General features: G+C 28.3%; 1 protein-coding gene across 7 annotated transcripts in view; it reads right to left on the reverse strand.

The window, feature by feature from the left end:
- The window catches only part of LOC118069304 (zwei Ig domain protein zig-8-like), a 147318-nt gene that overhangs the window by 34041 nt on the left and 105576 nt on the right, over positions 1-7701 (reverse strand). The window lies entirely within an intron of this gene.

Raw genomic sequence — 7701 nt, forward strand, 5'->3', positions numbered from 1 at the left:
TTGGTTCTTCATAATGACGTAACTCTTATTATATAATTCCAGTGATTGTGTAAAAATAATTTAATGAGACAGTTTTATTTTACAAGATCTATCAGCTATATTAAAAGTCTCAAATTACCATATTGATAAAATACCTTGGATTGATGGCGATGTAATAATATCAATAAATTAAGCTGGATGCTTTCTTGACAATCTTTGATAGGCTAATTGTGAGCACAAAGCAAAGAAATATAAAAAGTTTGAAAATTTACATTCCCAGAAAGGGAGAGTATAAAGGGATGGAACACTGGCAAATTGAGTTCTGGCAAACAGTACGGGTAAGGTCAACATCCAAGTTCTTTCTTCGATCTCTTAGACTTCCTTTGCAGCTTTACTTCATCAATTTTTTGCTTGCCTCTTTTTGCTAGCTGTTGCAAAGCTTTAACAACTTTACTCGACTGTGTGCCACTGTTGGATGAACAGCAAAGTTATGATATATAACTTGATAGACACCAAGGAGGGATTACCAAGTAGAAATAAGCTTGTATTATTTGTAATAAGTAACTAAAATGTCATGACACAGCTGACGGTGAATAACAAATACTTAGTTTAGTAAATAATTATTTCATTAAAAGTACTATTGATGAACTTCATTAATTATCACCATGCTGTAAATAATAAAGTTTGTTCAACTTTGAATAATGGAAAATTATTTTCGTATCATCTATCTTCAAGATACAAAAATTAGTTGTCTCTTCTCAAAGTATTATATTGTAGCCTTCAAAAATTACTCTTGCATTCAATTTTGAAATAATGATTAATAAATTTTTATTTTAATCAAAATGGAATTAAAATATTATCCTAGAATAAAATTAAAAGTATTATTTGTGCTATGAAGTTTGTTAGGAAGGTAATTATCATAAAATTTTTATCATTTTAGTTTTCTAAATCAGACTTCCACTTCACCTTTCCATTTTAAAAATGTAGAAAAGTTAATATACTTGACAGAAAAAAATTATTTAATCTCTCAGTTTCGAGAAAATTTCCATGGAATATTAAGCCAGAAAATTCTGGAAGATTTCGCTTAATTAAGCTGCAATGGCTCGACACAGAAGGATGTCTCGACTGCACCGGAAACATGGCCTGGTCGCGGGAACAGGGTGTGAGGCTCGTTGGGGCGAACGCATAAGTTACAGTTTGCATTGTGCACAGAGGCTCACGGGCAAACTTCACTGAATCCCTAGGGAGTTCACACGCTCCTGTATTTCCTGAGCGGCTTTCCCCTGGCAGCTTTATAGGTATAAACACACATACACATATAGTTGCACAATCACTGCAACTAAAACTGTGTTTATATAACTGATGTTATAGAGATCTTATTATCAACATGTACAACCAAGAGTCTTGAAAAGAAGTGGAGGAACGTGAATTATTCCAAGTTATATAAAACTATGGTTCAATTTTTTTTCATATCGTATTTTTTATTTCCACTTTCGTGCTTGCAATTTCTTAACTTATTTTTTTACTGAATATAATTAAATAAATTTTTTCTTCGGATAAATTTTCTTCAAATAATAAAAGAATTTTTGATGGAATGTACCTCTAAGTTAATAAAATTTAACTTCATCAAAGATAGAAATACCGGAAGTTAATTAAAATTTATAATACAAAAGCACTAACGTCATTCGAGTGCTTAATTAATTTAAACTTTAATAAACCAGAATTGATTTTGGAATTAATAATTAATAGGTAATGCAATGCTGATAAGAAAAAAGAGAAGTTAAAGTCTGTAACGATTGGTTTATTAATTGAAAAATAAAATCTAAATTTGTCTTTAGGAAAAATGCTAAAATTTAATTGCATTTCATTAAGGATTGAAGTATATATAGGATTCTGGATATCGAAAGTTTTATGGAATATCGGAATTGTTTTTTTAATTAACAAAACTTTTCAGTGATCACGTATAAAAATTTCTCTCATAGCTATCATCTGAATACCGATAGATATTGCGTGCAATTAAGGACATTCCCGATCTTCGATCTTGATCGTCTCACACAATTGCTTTTTCGATATTTTTTCATAACGATATGAATGCGACCTGTACCATCACGAGCATCCACCGACTGTTATTAGGATTATTTGAGTTGTAAAACGAGAATGACGCTTTCAATTTGAGTCGCATGGAAATGTCCCACAAGAGGTTACATTTAAACCGATTTTCTCACGGAATTCCAATTGTCACTGCGAAACTGTACCTTTGGAATTGTTTACACAACAAAATTAATCTGGTCTATCTCAGCAACTGTAGTCTTCTCTGTGAAAATAGGAAATACGTTAAATATACATGATTTACAGTACTGATGCATCAAAGATATATTCAAATTCCTCTTGAATGTATTCTAGTATGCATCTGATTTTCTTTAGTCTTTTAATTAATATAAGAAAATTTCAATAAAAAATATTATTATGTTGGAAGTTTTTGAGTAATTATATCTAATTTTTTTATACAATCACAAAATTTAACATTTTTCAAAGAGAATAAAAAATGTAATATAATTAAAAACAAGCATCTTTATTAATTGTAATTGTATATCTGTTGCTAGAAGTTGTTGATGATTATTATTAAAACAATATCAACGACGCTCATGGAATATAGTCTGTACAAAGGTAATTATATTCCTTCAAAGGATATTCCGAGATATTCTAGATAATTGTATTATTTGTACCACTTTGTCTTGGAAATAAGACAATTTCCGAGAAGAATAATGAATAAGTTGTTTATATTTTTGTCTTTATCAACAAAGTTATGTACATATCAAAACTAAAAGAGTCTATCTTTATTTTTGAAATATGATTGGCAAATTTAGAGTATCAAAAAAAAAGAAAAATTGAATAGGGAAAAATTTTTTGTAAGAAAACTCTGAGAGTAGGAAGACTATTTTCAGACCAGATAACTAACAACAAAGTCATTGTTCCTGTATGAACATCTTCCCTGAGTTTATCTGAAGACAATATTTATTATAATAAATGTCATCATTTTTCGCATAAACAAGAATTATTCATTATTTTGCTCCCCTTATCAGCCAATGATGCTGTTTATATCGTTTTTTTATGGGTTCGATAGGGCTGATGGTACACTGCTTATACTACTGATAAGCAACAGAAGCTGATTATATTCAAAAAACATTGTGATTTGTAGTACTACACAAACTAAAATTCTTCATCCATGTCTTTTACTCGAAAACGAATTCAAGAAGTAACAGTTGTAAGCCGAAAAGTTGAATTGTCTTCTGTCTCTTAAACATTTACATTTTGTTTTATCTCAAAGTGACAACAGCTGGTTGAAATCTCGTTGTCTATATTTTTCTCAAGCATGGGTTTTTTTTTTACTAAGTATCGATCAATGAGAATGTTGGATTATTGCCAGTTAAAAAATTCCAACAAAGCCAGCAATTTATAATAAGCTCTATATATATTATATAGAATTTCTTGAATAATTTGCAATATTTTATGTAACCTAATTTTGAGATGGAAAAAAAAAAATTTGTTCTTTAAATTTGATTCAAGTATTTTGTTCTGCTAACGTAGCCATTTTATCTCGACCTCATACATTTGATAAATGTCAGTAGAAAAATGTGAAGACATTTAATTTTTCACTACCAGCTCTAGGCAAGAAAAGTCATTTAGTAAAATGCATTGAAAGATTTCTGATAACCAGTATCGATGAGTTTGTTTAAGTCAGAGATCTTCTCTATAATAATCAGGTAATTTATCTTACATTCATTATTGTTCTTCTGCAGCTTATATCTTTGTTTTATAAACGTATAGCGATTGATCGAGTTACTTTTATGGGTCATTCTTGTACGATAACCAATGGGAGTACTTTTAGACCCTCTATACATAGAATACAGGATGAAGTGTCAGATGTCTCTTTGCATCATACAGAGATTTCGAAATTTGTTAATATAATTGATAACTAATAGTACAAATTTGTTCACTTTTTAATTTAATATATTGATTCTAGAAATAGACTAAATATGTTATTCTTCGTGTAATAAGTTGTCAATTATGGTTTATTATCTTATTAACGTCAGTTTTAAATTAATTAAGGTATATTATCTAGTACATACTTTCGTTATTCATTTTTAATTGAATAAAAACAATTGTTTTACCACAAATGTTTAAAAGATGCTTTTTAAATAAATATTACCAGTAATATAATTCAAGGAATTATTTTGAGGAACAATTAATGGTTTTAATTAGATACATGATTTGCTTTAAAAAGAATAAGGAGAGTGTGAATCACTCTTTGAAATGTCAGTAATGAGATTGAGATTTATCAATTTACCATTTCATAAAAATAGATAGTTGGCTTTCATACAATAACAGAAATGGACATTTGCAATTTTATCTTTCTTTAAATAAAAAATCAATTGTTGAAACAGATAGGAGGTCTGCTTTCATAATATTCGTAATTTATTTGTTGTAAATAGATTGAATTTGTTGCATTTAATATTTTTCTGAAGATACAAAACAGAAATTAAGGCTACTTCAGGAACAGGCCTTCGATCTGTTGTGGCAACGGAATATTTTTCCTCTGTGTACAGAGAAGAAATGTAACAGACATATCAGTGTGTCAACAATCTCAACGACTTGCCCATGGACAATTTCTTTCGTTTACCAAGACCTGGCATTGGACAATAGCCAAGTGGTATCATACGTTCTCTTTCCTTTTTACTGACTCTTATAGTTTCTTCAAATTGTCTCAAAGTCTTCACAATAGTCCAGTTAGTATTGAGAAAATAAAATATAAAAAGTCAATGTTTTTTCATTCCTCAGAAAAGTAACTGAAATTATCTTTTATGTTTACTGTAAACTTTCGCGAGATACATATATATATATAATAACTAGTGGAATATTTTCTAACATAATTGGAAATTCAAGAATCAAGTGCGCTTATAATGGATGCTAACTTATCTCTCTCACATTATCTCTCTCGAGTTCGAGTCTAGGCACTTCCGGGACTCATTAATATAAGATTATCAATAATAGAAAATTATTAAAAGTTTTAAACTTACAGACTAGGACAGTTTTATGTGGAAAATCTTGTTCATTTTAAACTCGTATTGAATATGCAACTAGAACTTTACTGATTATTTTTACCTTGTCTGAAATTTATTATAATATCATATTTTAAAATTTCTATTTAGTAAATTTTATTTTGCAATTCTTTTATTTATGAGTTTATGAAGATTTTCTTTACAAGTTTGCAATTATGAAAAATATTTGTTGCATTTCCATCGGAAATTGAGATTTCAATAGAGGATAAAAAAATGCAGACTCAAAGGTTTTCGAATGAACTAAATTCAAAATGTAAATCAGCACATATTTGAATTAATGTATATTTTTCACAAACAGGAGATTAAAGTGTATAGCAATATATATCAATAAAAAAAAGGCTTAAAAATAAATGCTTTATTGAATATCGGATGTTAAAATGAATTAATATTAATTTTAAAATGTAAAAAAATAATAATGAAACCTTTGATCAATTCTCCATCAATTAATAGAATTGTTTTTCAACGATAAATTTGTTTATTTATTGAATTGAATTCGATAATTTTAATACGATTTTATAAATAATATATTGGCTGGAGTTTAATTTATTTCATAAAAATAAATAACAACAAACAATAATTAATTTTTGAAATTGAATTATTGTAGCTTGATAACGAGTTTACATATTAAAGAAATGGGAACTATCGAGAACATTCAATGTTTCAAAATTCATAATTAATACAAGCGTCTTCTTAAATAATTTATTCTGACAAAATTTCCGGCATTTCCATTATAATTTAAAATATCAGTATAATTTAAAGTGAATTAGAATAATTTTCTGTAACTAAGACATCCCAAAAGTTCTTTCGGGTTCAGTCGTTCAACTAAAGTTTCTGATTCGTAGCGACATTTTACTGCAACTGGTTATGTGTATTCGCAGCTTCTTGTGAAGAGTTACATGTGGACATAAAGACCATCTGGACGGTTAGCCACAATCTGTTTTGTAGAAATCCTCCGAGCTGGCTTTACACAACGACCATGCGGAAAATTGTATATTCTACATATAGCATTATGTTCATTTGTTTGTCATTAGTATTGTGATTATAATAGTGGTATTTTAATCTAGTTATCATTTAAATTAGCTATTGTTCTATAAATTGAATTTTTTTAAATTCCAAATAAATTAATTATTTGACTTTGATGTATAAATACTGATGATTAAATAAGATTAAGACATTTATTTTTTACAACTGAAGATTTTATACAGTTCGAATCACTCATTTATCGTACTTGTCACGTAAACGAATAAAATCACCAGCAGTTTTTTGAGCCCCAAAGTCATTTAATAGTACAGTTTGCTCACAGTAGGGAATGGCTTTTGATTTCTCACTCAACTTCATACAGACAGTCCCAAAGATAATTCCATGAATATCGCGTCATGATCCAATAGTCACAGGCTAAGAATAAATCTTTTTATATTCTAAATGCTAATGAGCAATAGGTAGACCTTACATTTTGTACCATTTTTCAACAAGAGTGAAGGCAGTGCTGACTGTATAGAGATGAGATGAAGAAATTGCTATAAATATACATTTAAAAAAATTCATTTTATTTTATTATCATTAAATAAAAAAAAACATTTAATAAAATGGAAAAATTTTTTGTAATTATCGAGAGCTCAACATAATAAAAGAACGAGACATATTTTTTTTTTACTAGACTTCATTATTTGAAATAAGCTTTTATTGGCTTAAACAATACTGGAGAGCCATGACAAAAAATGAAAAAATTTTTTACCATAAGCTCAATAGATTTTCGTTGGATTGAATATCAACAATAAGGTTATTGATTTTAAAGAAAGATTTTCCTGTTGAATGTAATTATTTTAGCAAACAGAATGTTCTCTTTGAATAATATTTAATTAAATACGATAGAGTTACTTCATTAATCAAAGATTGATTTAGTTATAGAAACTTTAGCTCAGGAGAATTCCTGATGATAAATATTAGTATTAGACCATCGTACAGAAGCCATTGGTGACAAGATAAGATATCAAATGATTCCTACAAAAAACATGACCTAAATAAAGCATAAAATATTGGTTCAGTAAAACAAAAACAATTTCCATTACTCAATTTACTATTTAATTAGAAATCGATTGTAAAAATCGACTTATCGTTTTCTAACAAATGTCATCCTATTTAGTTTTTTTCACAAAACAATAATTTTTCATGTTATCTCGTTCAAGTGGATTTGAAGATTTGTATTTCCAGAATTGAAATCATTCGGATGAGAAATAGAGAAACAATAATCTTATAGAAGATGTTTCCTGTGACATGAAAGCTATTATGTTTGTCCAACTAAAATTCTTGAGTTGTTAAAGCCATTGTTGAGGTAGTATCGATTTCGGTTGGGTTATGTCCACTTGCAGTGGTCAATTTGAGCCAAGTTTCCAAAATCCCAGATTCAAGATTTATCTGATCAACTGCTGTTTTAAGATATTGATTAAATATAAATCACTTAATTCTAGGACATATAAAAATCAACAATATAATCTATTAAAACCGCTCGCAAATTAAATCTTGATAAATATCGTCAAGTAAACAGCTTTGAAAGTTATATTCATTCAAAAAGTGGGTTAGATCGATAAGAAACTGAAGATCA

The sequence above is a fragment of the Chelonus insularis genome, unplaced genomic scaffold (genome assembly GCF_013357705.1).
Source record: "Chelonus insularis isolate UGA/USDA-ARS -01 unplaced genomic scaffold, ASM1335770v1 contig_406_pilon, whole genome shotgun sequence".
NCBI lineage: Eukaryota > Metazoa > Arthropoda > Insecta > Hymenoptera > Braconidae > Chelonus > Chelonus insularis.